Genomic DNA, 17,741 nt, shown 5'->3' with positions numbered 1-17,741 from the left:
CCAAAGAACTTTCGTCATTCTTCATTACTCAACGAGCAGAATGTCACTTCGGAGAGCAGCTGGGACTGTTTGTGTTGACTGCTCTCAAATCAGAATCCACTGCCCCTGTCACTAACAGTATCACCCTGCAGGCTTTCGCTGTCTCCAGTCATGATTCGGTCTGGACGTCGAGGTGAAAAAGTGGAAAGCAGACATGCAATACAGTAGTTCAAACAAAAGGCCAGATTGCGAGAGCGTGTTTTATTGAAAGGGAAAGATAATGGTAATTGGGCCTGGCGTTTTATTTTTTGGGGGGTCAGATTTAACCGACCAAAGTTGACGAACATTTGATGTTGCACTCCTCAAATCAGTTGGACTCTGATGTCTCAAGTTATCTTTTGGGAGCCTTGACAATCTGATGGAATTTGCTGTAACACAACCTCTTCGCTTGCGTAAGCAGGGGCTGTGTTGTGTGGAGAACGGCAACTCGGGTCCCCAGTGTTTATGTGAGAGAGAGAGAGAGAGAGAGACAGATAGTGAGCAAGAGAAAGGAACGGGGGAAGGCTCAAAAAAAATGTGGTCACTCAATCCAACGACTGTTTGTGGGAAAATTCGAATCCACAGTCAATCCACTTTACAGTGTATCCCGTGAAGCGCTTTGAGACATAGCAACGATATAAGGCTCTGTATCAGAGGATTATTATTATTATTATTATAATAAAGAGTAAGAGAGAAAGAGCGAGAGTTTGAATTGCTCAGGTTTTGCATGTCCTTCCTCTGTGAAAGGCTCTGTATAAATCCAATTTGGTGTTGTTGTTGTTGAATCCCCCCCTCCCCACCTTTTCTGTCTCCTCCCCCCCCCTCCCTCCCCCCCCACCTCCCTCCCATCCTCCGCCAAATGAAACAGAACCTCTTTACCAGTTCCTCCGCGTTTCAGCAAAACTTATCAGTACTAATTTTAAAAACATTGGAACCATCGATCGGTGCCTGGCAAAAGTGAGTCCCTATAAATGAATGCCCCTGTTAGCGATATCACCATTAACTGATGTCAGGAGTATCTGATTAGATATTGAGTTGTTCCCATGCTGGAAGATGAATCAGTTATAAAGTGTAGGGAATTAATCCGGATACAGCCCACGCACTGGACTCGCAGAGACCGTCGATGAAGGAACAATGGGGCGAGGGTCCGAGATGATGTTTTCCACCCACACCCACCCCCACCCCCACACAATGAGTGAGCAGCCTCGTAAACCCCATCGAGCTCCCTCACTGGGTTACTCCACACCCTGCAGATGCAGCAGAGACATCAACGGCAACTCCGAGTGGGGAGATGACACATCAAACCGAGCTCGCTGTCCGTTCACGTGGATGTTAATGACTCCCGCGAAGCTGTTGGAAAAGAGATCGTTTCTCTCTTCCGGTGTCCAAGCCGACAATACCCCTCCGCCTTCCATCCTTCCCCCCCACCCCATCTCCCCCATCTCAATAAAACAGGCTGTTATATGGGGGAATTTGCTACGCGCAAATCAGCTGTTGCCTTCACCTATAAAAACGCACAGTCACTACACTTGACAGTTAACTCCTGCTGAGGGGCTTTGAGGCATCTGGGCGACACGATTGTTCAAATGCAAGGATATTTTTTGGGGGGTCAGCCGGGTGTCTGACACACGCTTAGAGTGTCCAAACCGAACTGAGAATTCCTTGCATCCCACCTACACGTGGAGGTTGTTGGAACGGAAAGCGCGCACTCTCCCTGGCAGCACAGTGGGGAGTTTGGGAGGGATATTAATGTGAGAGAACGCAAATACAGAGAATACAGGGACTCTGGCCTTTCACTTCACAGTATATCTCGGAGACGTGATGAGGCACTGTATCAAATGCAAGGATTATTATTATGGCTGTTGTGCCAGCATTGACCAGTAGTTGTGGCCGAACCTTTAAAAGGCCATTTGCCCATTCTCTGCACTACAGTTTCCTGGCTGACAATACACTAAGCCATTTAAATGGAGCAGAAGATGTATTAATGGAAGCTAAACAGCCGAGTGGTTTGTAAAACACCCACTTGACCTTTGTTATTAAGTGCAGATAACAGAGGCCACAGGGCCCGACTGGATAGATCGGGGTACTCTTTCAAGTCAGATGAACTCTGTGGTTTAGCGGAACGCCGGTTCATTCAAGGCAAAGAGGAGGCTTGAGTTGGCGAGAGAGTGACCCTGAAAGGAATTTTTCCCCGAACCACATCCCCCCCAAAAAAAAATCACAAAACCTCTCGTGTTATGGCTCTGTCCTGTTGTCTCGGCTCCGTCGGCAACACTCACACATACGCACACACTAACAAGTGCAAACTAACACACATGCACATACATGCATGCACACGCACACTAACACAGACACAAGCACACAGACACAAGCACAAAACATACACGCCCACTGATACAGACGCACACAAGCACATGCATACGCCCAGACGTACACCAATATGGTTCGAACACAAGGTTTCAGATCTCTCCGGATCGCCCACCGAGTAATGATTCAGCACAGACTGCACGGGACCTCTCCTCCGCACACGAGCGTGTACATGCAGCGTTGCAGTAACAGAACCAGGCGAACACACCAACAGTGCAGGGAGATGCCATGGGAGCCGATTAGCTCCCTCCCCCACCCCTCTCCCCTCCTCCTCCCCCAGCCCGAATCGCTGCTGATTGCACTTGACGTATCTGCTGGAAGACAAATGTATATCGAGCAGATACACGCAGGCCGCACTCAATAGCTTCTCTCTGGCCGTGTCAACCAATGACCCATCAGGCCACCTCGCTTGACATTGATCCATTGCAGGCGGGAGCCGGTGTCAGGAGCTGGAAATGAAACGCTCCCACCTGGTGGACGCTCAGCAAATAACCGGGGAGACGGGGAGGGGGAGGAGAGAGAGAGAGAGAGAGAGAGAATCTCTTGAGCCATCGAGCCAGGCTGCAACTCACGTTTTCGCCCACAGAATACGCAGTCACTACACTTTACAGTACATCCCCTGAAGAGCTTGGAGCTTATCTGGGCGACGTGATAAGGCGCGACATTGTTTTGTTCGATGGGACAGGGATTTGGCAACACCACTGCACCTCTCTTGTTAAGAAATACCGCAAATTAGCCTCCTAGTTTACCTAACTCTGTAAAAGGTGCGGCCAGATCTCTCGCGGCAATCCGTGAACATCTGGATCAGGTGTTACCCTTCAATCGCAGGTAATTGGGTCTAATCTCATCAGCAGATGTTACAGAACTCGGAGCATTAAAGACCCGATATACATTTATACACACCGTTTGCCTTCCTATTTCATTTTCACCAGCTGTTCCTGTGCGCAATTGGCCGACGAATTTCGCCCACAAAATACAGTCAATTCACTTTACAGTGTATCCCGTGAAGCGCTTTGAGACGTCTCAACGACGTGATAAGGCGCTGTATTAAATGCAAGGATTATTATTGTTATTTCTTCACTGGCTTTCTCTTGTTTCATTTCCTATTCCTCTGAGCCTTTATTTTATATATATATTAAAAAAATTCAATCTCTCTTTCTCTATTTCGCTCGCTCTCATTTTCTCTGTGTTTCGCTCACTCTCATTCTCTCTCTCGCTCGTGCTCCCTCTATCTTTCTCTCTCTGTCTGGCTTCACCTTTCTTCAGGCTGTCTTCCCTTCACTGCATTGCCGAAGTCCCTCCCTCTCTCCCTCCCTCCCTTCGCTCCCCCTCACTTCTCCCCCATCCCCCCCCCCCCCCCGCCGACCACCCCCCCACCAGTACCGCAGACCTCCCACAGGATGCAGTCACCTTCACTCTCCGGCTAACTTGCACCAAAAGCACTTTCCGTTTGCGTTCCCCATTTAGTGCCGTTCTCACCGTTTTTCAAAGATATTCAATCCTTCCTCAAAGTCAGACTGGTTACCAGCCACTTCCTGGTATTAAAGACCATCTACATCAGCCCTACACACTCACACTCAGTGATTGGAGCTCTCGCCTCGCGAACAAGAGGACCCGGGTTCGATTCCTGGGCAGGGCGTAACCTTAGGCAAGTTTCCTTACTCCATAAATCGCTGTTTACTTAGCAATATGTAAGAACCCGGTTGTTAGTCGATTGGTGGATCGCTTTCTGGGGGTAATAAGCCCTAAAAAATAATAATAATAATTTGGTCACTCAATCCACGACTGTTTGTGGGACGCTGCTGTGAGCACCTGGCTGCCGCGTTTCACCCACAAAATACACAGTCCCTCCACTTTACAATATATTCTGTGAAGTGCTTTGAGACATCTCAATGATGTGATAAGGCGCTGTATTAAATGCAAGGATTAATAAATAAACACATAAACCACATGGGCTCCGGAGAAGAACCTGTCTCACTGCAGCCATGTTTTTCACCCACCACCGCCTGTTGTTTAAACCTTGAGCCTTCAATCAGGGGCAGATGTCACACAGACCACATTGTTCTGCTATTTGCTCGCTCCGATAAGGACTAATCTCCATTGTTCCTCAGAGTAAAATCAATCGGCCAAGAGAAAAGGTCTCTCATCACTTCTCTCGATTGCTACAGCATTTGCATTCTGTGCTCCTGACGTCAATGGAATGCAGAAACACCCACACATTTCCCTCCTCTCTCTCTCTCTCTCCTCCATCTCTTCTCCCCCTCTCTATCCCCTTTTCTCTCCCTCCCCACTTGCTCCCTCTCTTCTCCTCCCAGCATGATTAGACAAGCAAAGGCTCTTCCGACGTGAAAAGCCATGTCTCAGAGGAGACCTTATTGAGGTGTATAAGATGCTATAAACGAGGTTGAGAAAGCAAACCCAAAACAATGCGAACAAGTAAGTCAAGGCAGCAGGAAAAGAGGGCACAGGTTCAGGGGGTGTGAGGGGTAATATTAGAGCAGGCGCCAGGAAGTATTTCTTGACGTAAAGGGTAATTAATGACATTAGAACAGGAAAGGGCGAGTGAGGACAGCTTAGATTGTCAGTTCAAAGTCCCAACTAGAGTGGGATCGAACTCACGACCTTCTGACTCAGAGGTGAGAGTGCTGCCAACTGAGCCAGGCTGACACCTGCACAGATTGATAGAAACCTTGAGGTCATAGCAACGGGAGAACAAGTGGATGTGGCATAGAGCTCCGATACTGAGCTGCATGTTCCAATCCTAATTCCCTCCTGTTTCTTCCAAAACAGGCTTATCCAAATCCCTATTAGATGTGGGTATGGTTACAGCCTCATTAGCTACTTGTGGCAAAGCATCTCATGTTCTGATAAGACTCTGCTGGAAATGTTCCTTCTCCCCCCCTTCCCTCCCCCCACCCCACTCCTTCTTAACTCTTCTAGAGACACAGCCAAACATTCGACTTTAATTTACTTCAAGTCAGTAGTACGCATGGTTTTACTGTTCTGGGTTTCGATGACCCAAGTCGTAATCTTGAGCGTGTGGTCTAGGCTGGCATTCCAGTTGAGTACTGGGGGAAGTGTCGTCTTTCGGGGTGAGACATTATAAACTAATGTCACATCTTTGCCGGTTCAGTTCGATGTTATTCGAAAAAAGAAGGGAGTTTTTCTCTCTCTCTCTCTCTCTCTCTCTCCCGGTTTCCTGGCCAATAATCCCCCCCACCCACCCCACAGATAAATTGATTGTTTTACTTCATGGCCGTTTTATGTGCAGGACTTGGAAGGGGGTAGACTAGTCACGGGGAGAAGCGATTCTTCCTACTCTGCTCCTGTTAACCCCACAAGCCAAAGCCCCAAACGGGTAGGGTGGTCCAAGCTGGAGAAGGAGGGGGAAGCTTGCCAGTGCACTCAATAGGCCACCCAACACACACTTCTTAAAAAATAATAATTTGGTCACTTCAATCCGCAACTGTTTGCGGGGCGCTGCTGCGTGCAATTGGTTGCCGCATTCACCCCCTACAAAATGCACAGTCACTTTGCAGTGAATCCTGTGAAGCGCTTTGAGACATCTCGAGGACGTGATAAGGCGCTGTGTCAAATGCAAGGACGAGGATTATTTCGGGGTCCCCAAACCGTGGCTCTTCCAATCGGTGGCTAGTACCCTTCGGGATTAGATAAGCAGAATGCGTGCGTGACACTGTGGAGGCGGAGGGAGATGACACACGAGACTGCCCTCCCCTCCCCTCCTCCTATGACATGTTTACAGATGATTCCCGCAGAGTGAGACCCTGAGCCCAAGGCTCTGCTCTGAGCTGAGCTCCGATTAACTGTGTGAAATGCGAGCCGAAGGTAATTTTTTTTTGGTCCCTGTGAAATTCCATGTTCTGTACACTAAATCTGTTCCTGACAGTCCGGCATTCCCGGCATGCGAGGACATGCCAGTGAGTGTGAGTGGCTCCCTGAATACAGGTCAAGTCACAGCTTGAGTATGACACCCTGCAACCCAAGCCACTTGGAGGCAAAATGAATTCTGGACCTTTTTATAGATTAAACTTGCTTGAACTGATAGGTTAGAGACATGTACACAGAGCCACACAGCACAGAAAGAGGCCATTCAGCCCTACTAATCCATGCCGGAGTTTAGACTCTACACAAGCCTCCACCGCTCCTATTCCCCTCTCTTCATACCGTGTGCTTCGACCGTGCCTTCGGTCAACCTCCCACCCCCCTCCCCTTCCACCCTCAACTCTTCATTCCAATGCCCAGCTCGGGTGCAAACCCTTGACTGTCCAGTTCAGCACTACAGGGATGTCCTCTGAACGTGAAAGGCGCCGTGTAAATGAAATTTGTTGTTGTTGTATTCCCTTCTCCCATCGTGTATTGTTTGGCACAGTGGCCATTCGGCTCACGGTGCTCGTGGCTGGATCGCTGAGACATTTCTGCGTTCACTTTGCAACCCGACAGTTTTAATCGTTACAACAGAGCACTGGAGAGAGCGCTCGCAAGGACAAATTCTGGTGAACTGAACCAGAAACTCAATGTTACCAGGATTTCGCTTAAAACAGGCTGGGATCCCTTCACCGAGAGGAGATTTACTAAAAAAAAATGAACCTTTACCTCCTTACAGCTTAACCAACATGTGACTATTTTTAGCTTGTTTGAAGTGGGATGTGCCATTGTAAACCAGCGACACAGAGGAAGCTATTCTCGGTTACCAGCTCCATAACACATGCCACTGGATGTGGTATTTTAATGGCCTTTCAACGAGGGCTGGTTATCGACATACAACACACCCCACAAACCAGTCCGGTTCTTCATCTGGTAGGTAGCGCTCTCATCTCTGGGTCAGGAGGTTGTGGGTTCGAGCCCTCAACCCCACCACCCACCCCCCACCCAGCCCCGCCTGGGACATTTTAAGCTCGCAGACTAGTCCAGGTTGACACACCTGCACAAAGCTGAGGGGGTTATATTGTCGGAGGTGCCGTCCTTCGGAGAAGACGTGAAACCGAGATCCCTGTCTGGGCCCTGTTCAGGTGGGCCATGGATTGGGGATCAAGTTTTAATTTCAAAGTCAATTCCTTGGTAGAAAGTGGTCAGCAGGTTAGGACCAGACTTAGGCTGAGACATAAGCTCTCCAGAATATAATAATAATAATAATCTTTGTGTTTGATATCACGTCTTATCACGTCATCGAGACGTCTCAAAGCGCTTCACAACTATATACTGTAAAGTGAATCGACTATGTATTTTGTGGGCGTTTTTTTTCGTTCCCACCACTGCACCGGCTGACAGTAATCTCTCCAAACAGAGGATCCGGTCTCCGCACAAAACTTCCCGTACAAAATTCCCAAAATGTGTCTGACATTCGGAATCTGTCAGCCACAGTGGGAGGTGAGGAGAAGCCAGTGGGTTTATCTGCTGTGCATCGTTCTCGCGAGCCAACAGCTGTTCTGTAGGATGGCTTTGACAGTTTTGATAGAGACTGTTGGCTTTACGTATTGATAGGACCTGGGCAGATAGAGAAGAGGCACAGCAGATGGTCAAGAAGAACAGCAGGCTCGTCTGTGATACGAGTTGGGGGTAACATTCACGATTGCAGAAGCTAACCTTAGCCACCTAGCTTTTGAGAGGGAGGGAAAAAAAACAGCCAATCGATAAAACAAACACAGGTCGCAATTTTCCACGCTGTGCTGATTAACACATGACTGATTCACATACCACGTCAACAGCCCCTCGCGCAGGCCAGCATCTCAGAGCACCCGAAGGCAACTGTCTTCAAATGCTCTGAGACGCTATCCGGCAACACACCGCAGATCCAGCCTAGACTGTGATCTCAAAGTCCTGATGCGGGGCTCGAACCCTCCTCGTGAAACAGAGGCGAGAGCCCTCCCGCCCGAGCCAGGCTGACAGACGAGCGATGGACAGAGAAGACGGGTCTCTCTCGCGACTCTGGGCTCGATTCGATATCAGCTTCTTTTTTTTTGCCTATAAAAAAAACACACACACACCCGCACATGCAAAACATCAGGTAATTTGTCACGAGCAGAGTAATAGAGCAGTACTTAAGATATTAAAACATTGCAAAAAAAAAAAAGACAAAGTTGCAGAGGTATATTTCACACAGACAGTTACCCGCTGGCTGTCCACGCTAAATTCAAACTTCACATAAAATTTACTTCTGCACTTTGATGATTAGCAGAATATCTTGTAAATGGGTAGAGTTGGAACACTGATCAATTCAGTTATAAATCCTTCCAAAACCTAACCCACGACGCTGTGAATTAGCTGGTGTTGCTTAAATAATGGATCCCATCTGTCATAAGAGAGAGAGAGAGAGAGAGAGAGAGAAAAAAATATGCGTCACTCACTCTGAATGAAGCCAACTCACTGTCACATCGGGTGCAGAAAAAACTCTTATAGGGAGCAATTTCACACGAAAAAAAACTAACAACGGGAAAAATAACAATATTTATATTAATAATAATAATACTTGCATATGATGTATAGCAAGGCGGACGTCTGAAAGCGCTTTACAGGCTTGCACCGTAAAGTTTAGTGACTGTTAGATTTGTATAGGATGCTCCCAGGTGCTGGTCAATCAGGGATTTGGACCCGAGCTGGGGGTTGGGATCAGGAGAGGGGGTGAGGCCAGGGAGGGTAGAGGTAGGATGGTGACCAAAGGTACGATTAAAGAGGAGGTTCTTGAGTCAGGCCTTGAAGGAGGCAAGGGAGAGGGGGGTGAGGCGAAGGGATTGTGGGATGGCGTCCCAGAGGGTATACATCCCGTTTTCTCTTAAATACATTGATACTCTTTGCTTCAGCCAAGACTTTGTAGAGTCTCAGAATAAATTCCATGCCCTTATAGTCCACACATCCACTTATGCCACCCTGACAGAAATCCCTTGGCATCTGCTGCCACACAAATTGACATCACAGTCAACATTTATTCAACCGTAACACCAAGATCGCTCTCTCCCCTGCTGTGTGTTATTCAATATACCCCACACTGTGACTCCAGCACCGCTATTTTAAGTGTAGCTTGCGCTAAAAACTAACGAGCCAGTGCTAAATGTCCTTTTTAAATTCACAGCGAGTGGATAATCCTGTCATTTTTACGGGAAGCGAGAGGAATCGGGTTCGATTCACGGGAGAGGCGAAACCTTGTGCAAGTTTCCTTAGTCCACACACACCCCTCTGTTTACCCAGCAGTAAGTAAGAACCCGGTCGTTAAGTCAATTGGTGGATCCGGAGCTAATAATCCTTCCAAAAAAAATAAATAATTTGGTCACTTAATCCAGGACTGATTGTGGGGACGCTGCTGTGCGCAATTGGCTGCCGCGTTTCACCCGCAAAATGTACAGTTAAGTCACTTGACACTATACTCTGTGAGACGCATTGAGACGTCGCAATGACGTGATAAGGCTCTATATCAAATGTGAGAATTATTATTATTATTATTATCATATGATAACAAGAACAAATTGTACTTATTTGACGTGGGGTTGCTGCAGGTTTGGCTCAAGTCCTGTTAGCAGCACAGATCCAAACAGCTTGACGCAAGATCTCTGTTTGCAATGCTATCGGGTTGGTCACCCAAGAGCCTGTGAATTTTTACGGTATAATTTGTTGGGTTATTTTCTTAGCGTTAATTATTTGTCCTTTTTTTTTTAGACGGGCTGTAATCCACCCGAAGGCATGGTTACATCACCACATCAGCAATTGAACGCTTGGTCTATTTACTAACGTGGTTACTCATCTTACCAGCCAGAAATAGTAGCTCTCTCTCTCTCTTTCCCTCTCTCACCCTCTCCCTCTCTCTCTCTCTCTCTCTCCTCCAGCTGTCCAGTAATGGGAATGGCAGATGAGAGTTTGTAACTTAGAGCCTGAGCGCTTGTCTCTCTTCGAGTCTGAGCACAATTAATAATAATAATATGAATAATGATCCTTGAATTTGATACGGGGCCTTATCACATCGTTGAGACGTCTCAAAGCGCTTCCCGGAATATACTGTAAAGTGAATCGACTGCGTATTTTGCGGGCGAAACGCGACAGCCAATCACGCACGGCAGTTGTGCTTTTTTGTTCATTTAAAAAAAAGTTGTGAGTTCAGGGGGACAAAAAGGCAAGCTATAAATGTCATCTCTGATTTTATAGACAGAGTTATTGACTACCAGAGTGAGGGAAGGCACTCGCAACAGAGCTTGGCGGTAGCATTGCTGCACCATGACAACGAGAGCTTCCATTTTCACAGCCTCCGTCATGTCAAAATGGTTCAAGTGCTTCACAAGTAATTATGCGAAAAGTGGACTCCGTCACTTTGATCGCCAGAGACGCCAGCTAATTTGTACGCAGCAATGGCCCACAAACAGCCAGTTAAACATCACACAAACACAAAGCCTTTCCAACTTATTCTGTTTTCTCTTATTAAACAAAACCCAAATAAAATTGGTTATTTGTTTCATGATTTGTGGAGAAAGAGAATAAATTTGCGACCTTTCAAACCAGATTTGATGTGATCGGGGGGTGGTAAGAGAGGAACCTTCGCCTAACTATTTCAATCAGGACGCCACAGAACCCATCCTGTCTGCCATCCCAGTTTCTGAAGCGATTTCTCCGAGTGCTGATGGAATAGCAGCGGGAGTGTGACAGGGGAGCCATTAGCAGAGAATTTATAGCGCTCGCAGAGTCTAATTTGGTTAAAAGCAAAGGCTCTCCCTGGTAATTGATGAAGAGATGCTTGATATCGCCTCCATGTGTAACTCGATGCTGGTGGCTGGATTCCAAGCCTTGGCAAGGCGGCAATCTGGATTGGATCTCTTGTGTAATGTGAACACAAGTGGCTCGGACTGCTCCACTTCAACACCGCACCTGTCGAGAGCCAAGCCAGGAGGCACCTGGGAACTCTGGCCAACGCCCGGCTACCCTTCTCCTCCTCATCGGGAGCGTGGAGAAAACCACCATCGGATTCAATCAAGTCAGATCCTTTAATGCAGTCGTCTCCATCCGTGTACACATCACCCACAAAACAGTCGATTCACTTTACGATGTGTTCTGCGAAGCGCTTTGAGACGTCTCGATGATGTGATGAGGCTCTGCATCGAATGCAAGGGATTATTATTGTTATAGTGTAAATATTGAGAGAGAAAGTGATGGATCGGGAGACGCAGAAACCCATTACTTTGTCTTCGGCATCTTTCTTATGCTCATCTCACCGTCCGCCTCCGAGCACTATCCCTGTGCCCGCATCTGTTTACCTTGTCTCAAGTTACCCTTCGTCTTGTTTCGGGGGTTTTCTTTCAGTGAGGAAACTTACCCGAGGTTTCACCCCGCCCGGGAATCAAAGGCGGCTTGCGAAGCGAGCTCACTAACCACTACGCTACTGGGCTCCGCCATCACTGACAAAACCCTGGTGCGGAATTAACATATTAACCAAGATCCTGCCTCTTTAGCGCCAACATCGAGTAAACTAAACACCACAATATAAACCCTCCGGTTAGAATCCGAGCAACATTGGGACTCAGTTGTCAGAACACTGAGCAGGGACTCTGCCAGCAGCACTGAATAATTCAGGGGCTTCAGTGCCTCCCCCGCGCTATGTTTAGTGCTCTGAGAAACAGCGATAATTCTGGTCAACTTACACCCGTTTTCCTATCGACGTGGAAAGTGGTGTCCCTGTTGCCTTCGCTGCCGCATCTCGCTGGGATCTCTGTGTCAACGTGATCCTGCACCACCCTCCGGTGGATCGGGTGTGAAAATGCAGCCCCCGCACTTCAAACCCGTTTAACAAAAAGATATTTATTATTGTTGTTATTATTATTACTATTAATTAATTGCTATTAATAATTATTAATAATCGTCCCACAAACAGCCAGGAGGTGAATGATATTTTCTTTTTCCCTGGGGGGGATTTGTCGGCCAGGACACCCACAGGACCTTTAATTTCCACCTTAACTGGCAAACGGACCTCAGTTTATCATCTCACCAAAGGATGGCACTTCCAACAATACAGCACTTCCCGCACCCCCCACCCACTCCCCCCCAACGCTGCACTGGAGTGTCAGACTTCTCCTGTTGTAACCTGGCTAACATTGCTGCAGATCAATTGGTCGTTACCCTCCCTCATGGTTGTCCTGCAGGACGTTGCTATGTGTGCAAATTTGCTGTCGCATTTGCTTACAAAAACAGTCACCGGTGATTATTTTAAAAGTCCTTTGAAACATCCCGACCTTGGGTCAGATAGGTTATGAATCAAAGTTGAGAGCATAGAGTAATAACCAGTAATAATCCTTGCATTTGATTCACCTAAAATGTCGAAATGTCTCCCAAGTGCTTCACGAACGTGGTGGCCTGTACCTGTCGGCAAACGAGACAGCTAATTTGCGAGCACATGGTTGTCTGTCGGACTTTGCTGTGTGCAGGTTTAATGTCTTATCCGAAGGACAGCACCCGCAACAACACAGCCCTCACTGTACTGGAGCCTCAGCCTAGACTGTGAGCTCAAAAGACTAACGTGGGGCTTGAAACCGCAACCAACTGACTCAGAAGAGAGATCGCTACCCACTGCGCCATTCAGGCTGAATGTCTGAATTTCCGACGTTCTCTTGGTGTGTTGTTTGCTCTTACAAACTCATTAGGGGAAAGAGTGAGAGACAGGTAGAGAATCAGAGTGAGAGAGAGAGAGAGAGAGAGACCAGACAGACAGAGAGAACAAGAGAAAGCCAGAGTGAGAGAGAGAGACAGAGAGAGAAACCGAGAAAGAGAGAGAGAGACGGAGAGAGAGACAGACGGAGAGACCGAGAGAGAGAGAAAGGGAGAACGCTAGAGAGAGCTGAGTGTCAGGGGATAAAACATCAGGAGAGAGACCACAGATGCAGTCCAGGAAAGCTACAGGGTGGAACCAAGCCGACAGGAACCCAGTACTTGTACAGCACACCTCCACAAGATGGCAGTAAATTTGCCTTTCCAAACAGCTGCACGTTTTGAAGAGTTTCGCAGCAAAGTATTATATTTTTACTCTTTGGAAACTATCGTTAACTTCGCTGCCTTGCGATGCGACGTTCATCACCGAACGGCGTAGGAAAAGACAAGGGCCCGCGGGGCCTGGTGCAATGCTCCCCGCCTCCATGTCAACAGGGTTTGAGGCAGTTTCCTAACCTTATAAATAGCAATATCCCTCCCAGATTCCACCCATTGTTGAGTTCTGGGTCCAAATGACTAGAGGGTGTCCACATAATCCTCCCACACCCCCACCCCCACTACAAAACATTGATCTGAGACAACGGAGGAGCTGAAAGAAGTCGTCAAAGACACATTTTGGCCTCCGCACTCCAGCCATGTTACAGAAGATGTCACACCGAACATGGCGACGCATCGTTGTATGCCATGAAAATTATGGCACTCACTCACTCACTCACTCACACTCACACACACTCACACCCTCGCGCACTCGCACGCTCACCCACACCCATCCTCTGGACATCTAAATACAGTTAAACACAACTGAAATACAATGAAGCCCTTCTGAATACAATTGTCATCATTCTTCCACATGTTTCAGTTGTTGGTCAGTGCGCTGGAGAGGGGGGGAAAAAAAACATGGGGTAACAGGACTTTGTGGACACCCTGCACTGTGCTCACAAAGACTTCTTGTATCTTCACAAACGTACAAAAGTCTTAAAATTCACAGAAATCATCTCTTTCAGATTCTTCTCATTGCCTGTCCCAAAAGTGACTCACTTCCATTGATGACTGACCAAGACCCTCCATCCATGTTATGTTATAAAAGGGATTAAGGGATATGGGGATAAGGCAGAGTCAGGTTATTAGCTGGAGTTAGATTAGAAGATCAGCCATGATTGAATGGTGGGCAGGCTCGAAGGGCCGAATGGCCTACTCCTACATGTTATGTTATGTTATCCCATTGGCCATGACTCTGACCATTCTCACTGTCCTACAGGATCAACAAGTGTAGTGACTGGGCAAACATGGCAGCCCAATTGTGTACAGCAACGACCCACAAAGGAACCGTGAAGTGAATGACTGATCTTATCTGTGGGAGTCGTTGATAAAACTCTCGCTTTTCGAAAAGCGACGCAGAATCTTTAACGTCCACCTGAACAGACAAAGGGACCTCAGTTTAGCGTCTCATCCGATGGATGAGTTAGCAGCTCTAACCCCCTCAGCTCTGTATTGTATTGTATTGTAATAACAATCCCTCCAAAAAAAAACAAAAAAAACAATAATAAATTGGTCATTTTCAATCTACGACTGTTTGTGGGACATTGCTGTGCGCAATTGGCTGCCGCGTTCGCCCACAAATATACAGTCAATTCACTTTACAGTGTGTTCTGTGAAGCGCTTTGGGACGTCCTCCCGACGTGAAAAGCGCTATATCAAATGCAAGGATTATTATTATTATTATTATTGTATTGTATTGGGAGAGCCAGCCTGGGCTGTGAGCTCAAAGACCTGACGTGGGAGTTTGAACATACAACCCTCTGACTCAACAGGTCGTGAGTCAGGGAGGGCGAGCGACTGAGCCAGGCTGACAGTGTAGTTGGGTAGTTGGCAAAAGTCTCAATGGCCATGGGAGTGAGTAAGAGATTGGGGCAATGGTGTCTGAGATGACGAGATAAATTAAGACTTGCCCCACATTCGAATTCCTTTGTATTCACCCACGTGTGGGAGTGATGGAGCCAGCAACGCTTAACAATGGCCCTTTTTGTTAGAATGCGTGATTGATGAAATCATTAAATAAATTGAGAGACGTAATGGCATTTTAATGACTGTAATACAGAAGTGCTAAACGGCAGGTCTCTGCAGGGAAGTTAAGAACAGCTCCTGAACGAATGGAATAAAGACAAGTTATGTTCCTGGTGACTGGATATATATATATATATTTATACTATAAATAATGTTTAACAGAGTTCCATTGGTGATGTTTACTAGAAGCTCTTTTCAATGGGTCAGAGAAGGTCAGGTTACTGACTGACCACTAAAGTTTAAACGGCAAAAGCTAAGCACAAGCTGCGTATGGTGGGATGTCGGAGCAGATTAAACCCCACATTTGGATTACGGCAACAAATGGACATCGTCTGAGAATTTACGAATAAGTCCAGCAAAACAAATAAATAGCACCCCGCCACCCCCACCCAGCCAAACCCCACGCTGGCATCTCTGGATTTGACTGTTCCTAGCCCGGAGTTGCTGAAACCAGCTGTGTGGTTCCTTCGGGAATCAGAATCCCCTGGAGGAATGTAAGGATGGGAAAGACATTTTGTGTAAACATGCCCTTTCAGTCAGTTTCCGTCCTTCAATCCGAAAGTTTACGACAACCACAACAATAACCTTGTACAGTGACTTTTCACGTAGGAGAACGTGCTTGGTGGAGGCAAAGCACAAGCAAGGTCAATGCAATATTTACACAGCACTCTTCGCGTCTGGGAGGACATCTCAAAGTGCTCGACACAGCGAGCTGGGCATCTGGGCGAGATGGTGGGAGCTGAGGGCGGGGGGGGGGGGGGGGGTAGTGAGGGGGAGAGAAAGAAAGATGACCGAAAGCAATGTCAAAGGAGTATATAGTGAGACGGACTTTGGCTCAGGAGGGGGAAGCGAGTCGGAGGGACTCCGAGATGGAGCTCCAATAACAAAGGTGTCCCAGTGCTCGGGAGTCAATTCGAAACACAAAACTAACGCAAGTTAATTTAAGAAAAAGAGCAGTTGATCCGGGAGAAAGTGTTTCTTTGAGTGCCTCGAGCAAAGGTTCCACAGCTCCTGTAGGTGGATCAATTGTCCTTGACCCTAACAGAGAATGTCCTCATTCTGTCAGCCTTATCGAGACTGTTCCTCAGGGGGTAAAACCAATCAGTGATCTGCGCTCTACACACACACACACACACACACACACACACAGTGATGGTGGGGGGGTGGGGAAGCTTTATTTTTACATAGAGGAGTCATTGGGACACATAACATCCGACCAAATACTCTTGTTAAAGCGGAATCCATAATCACTTTGAAAAGGGGATTAGACAAACATTTGAGGAGAAACATAAAAGGTGTATGCGGGGGTGGGAAGGGGGGGCGAAGGAGGGGAGAGAGCGCTCTGGGACGCTACCCTGAGTGAGGGGCGCTGTATGAACACAAGTTGTCGTTGTGGGAAGGCAGTGGAGTGTGGCTGAACAGAAGCTCCTACAGAGAGCTGGCAGATAGCACGATAGCTCTTTTCTGAACTTGAAAAGTTTAATGATAATAATCCTGGCATTTGATACAGCGTCTTCGGGACGTCTCAAAGCGCTTCGCAGCAGATACTGTAAAGCGAATCGATTGCATGCTTTGTGCGCGAAACGTGGCATCCAATTGCGCACAGGAATTCTATTCCACACACACACACACACACACCTCGGGATACCGTGAATGAACTTTATTGCTGGCAGCGAGTGACATAACTTGTGGTCGTCAAATATTCGGAAATATCGGTCCTGTTCATTTTGTTTTTCCTTCGAATACCCCTGGTCGCCTCTGACCACAAATTGACATCTTCCCAGACTCAGCAGCGAGATCTCAAGAGCACTTAGATCTTCAGTGCAACGGGGAAGCTAATCGAGTCTTTGGTGTGGGACCTGTGTTGACATTGAGTGCTGTCCGATCGCCAATACATTCCATTTGAATAAATACATTGTTTTTCCCATAGAGATCCCAGGCCGGAAATTCCACTTAGTCTCAGCCATGAGAAAGTTTTGTCTCCAAAATTTACGATGGTGCAGATCTGGGGAAACGTTCTCAAATCCGCTCTCAACTTGGATGGAAGCCGTTTGAGCAGTCCGATAGTCAAGAACAATCCTTCCGTTTGACAGGGCGCCTCGCGCGTCAGTCGGGAGGACGGGCTCGAAGGGCTTCACTGGGTGTACTGTAAGGTGTGGTGACTGTGTGTTTTGCGGTGAACCCGGCAGCCAATTTCGATAAGCAGAGGCGGATGAGAGCTCAGTTTAATGGCTCGGGTGAAGGACGGTACCTCTGACAACGCAACAACAACAATGCAAGGATGATTATTATTATTATCAACAACGACTTGCATTTATATAACGGCCTTCGCACAGGATGGTGCCTCGGAGAGCTTCCCACAAATTCTAGATGCCGGCTCCTCCCCGCAAACTCTGGATACTGTAAAATGCGACATAAATAAGAGTACATCCAGAAATAAATTTGGGGTTGAATTTCTCCCGAAGCATTGTGCACAGGATCCCCCCCCCCCATCAGTGTTCCTGAGCCCCCGACCCAGCGTGGGATGGGAGTGGTCGTGGGGAGTGTGCACGTGTGTGTGTGTGTGTGTGTGTGATGGGTTGTGGGGGTGTGGGTGG

Source organism: Callorhinchus milii, unplaced genomic scaffold (assembly GCF_018977255.1).
Source record: "Callorhinchus milii isolate IMCB2004 unplaced genomic scaffold, IMCB_Cmil_1.0 Scaffold14, whole genome shotgun sequence".
Taxonomy (NCBI): domain Eukaryota; kingdom Metazoa; phylum Chordata; class Chondrichthyes; order Chimaeriformes; family Callorhinchidae; genus Callorhinchus; species Callorhinchus milii.
The sequence above is the reverse complement of the archived record's forward strand: the minus strand, read 5'-3'. Positions refer to the sequence as shown.